The following is a 1,557-nucleotide window of genomic DNA, read 5'->3' on the forward strand; positions in this document are numbered from 1 at the left end:
CCGGCGACTGTGAGCCACGCAGCAGAGCAGTTCTCCTGGGTTCCCTTACCCTACTGCTGTCCACCAGGGTGCCCTTTCCCAATAAAATCTCTAGCTTTGATGGCACATGTGTCTCCTCGGAGTCCCACTGTTAGACAAGAGCCCAGTTTCGGGCCCTGGAAGGGGTCCGCCTTCCTGCAACAATAGGGTGGCAGAGTCCAACAGGACTGAAGTGACCATGCAGGCACACATGATTTTGTTTAAGTGGGTTAATCTTTAACGTGAAATGAAATATATTGATAGGATAAAACGAAAGGTGTGAAACAGTGTAAGTCTAAAACAAGGCCAAGCAAGAAACGGAATTATCATAATCCATGGTCAGAAGGTTGATTAGAAACGCCTTTGCCTTCAAGAATTAGATTGTCTGCTGAATGGAAGTTTTAGACCTTTTAACAATGGCGAGACAGCGGAGTGTGGTGTTAAAACCATCTTGATAATCAGAAGGCTTAGAAAGGCTTAAAAGAACCTTCAGCACAAAGAGTAATTTTTTTTTAACCTTCCTCGCCTCCCGCAATTAATGCCGTTTAATACACTGTCCATTGTTTTTAAAGGGAAAATATGCCTACAGCAGCTCTTAATGGCATGCGCCACAGACGTTTTTTTAAAAAAAAAAAAAAAAGCGCAAATGTTTCATATGTCATTCCATCTCAAACCCTTTTTAAAACATGGGGCGCTTTCGTCTTTCACGAAAGCCAGGACTTCGAGGCAGAAGAATCATTATGGTTACTCTACATCCTCTTGAAAATCAGCAATTTTAGTGCTAAAAACAGAGAAGCGACTGGCTTTTTCTAACTTCAAACCAAGTGATTTCCAAAAGCGATCTGAGACAATTTTCAGTGTTTTCAATTAGGCAGTGGCTCATTTTTACAATTCACTTCACCAGAGGCCTTCACCTCCCAGCCACACACGAAGCCCCTAGACCCTCCTGCGGCCACGACTGCCTCCGCGCAGCCTAAAAGGGGCCGGCGCGCTTCTCTGAGCTGCGGCTTGCACAGCTTCGCCCCTCTCCTCTGCTGCCACAGCTAGAGCGGTCAGCCAACGGCCGCCTTCCGTTGTACGCATCGTTCCGCCTTCCAGTTCCACCGAAGCCAATGGAAAGAGAATCCAGTAGCAACAGAAGCCAATGGGAGGTCGGGGGCGGGCATATCATTGGCTGCGCGCGCCCCGCGGTGCAGTCTGGGCCTCCGCCTCCGTTACCCTGGAGCCGAGGTCGCCGCGCCGCGGCCGCCCACGGCTGGCTGTCTCCGCCCCTGCTCTGGCGCCGTGTTCAAACCTCCCGCACCCCGGCCCCCTCCGCCCCCGCCCCGCACGCCTTCCCCTTCCCCCCCGCAGCCCTAGTCCAGGCCACCCCCACCCCCCTCTTTAGCCGACAGACGCTGAGGCCCCGCGGAGGAAGGCAAGGCGGCGGGCGCCGAGTCGGTGCTGAGGAGGGGCCGGAGGCGGTTGGAGGTGGGCTTCGGGGTGGGCGTGGAGACAAGGGGGGAGTTGGGGGTGCGGGGCGAGGCCGGGCTTTAGGGG

At 53.7% G+C, this 1,557-nt stretch overlaps 1 protein-coding gene across 1 annotated transcript in view; it reads left to right on the forward strand.

Moving 5' to 3' along the window:
- Positions 1–1,413: 1,413 nt before the first annotated feature.
- Positions 1,414–1,557, forward strand: part of LCA5 (Leber congenital amaurosis 5) — a 57,645-nt gene continuing 57,501 nt past the window's right edge. The window contains exon 1 of the mRNA XM_010855240.1: positions 1,414–1,488. The gene's annotated coding sequence lies outside the window, so the exon portion shown is untranslated. The remainder of the gene's footprint in view (positions 1,489–1,557) is intronic.

The sequence above is a fragment of the Bison bison genome, unplaced genomic scaffold (genome assembly GCF_000754665.1).
Source record: "Bison bison bison isolate TAMUID 2011002044 unplaced genomic scaffold, Bison_UMD1.0 scf7180017864362, whole genome shotgun sequence".
NCBI classification, from domain to species: Eukaryota; Metazoa; Chordata; class Mammalia; order Artiodactyla; family Bovidae; genus Bison; species Bison bison.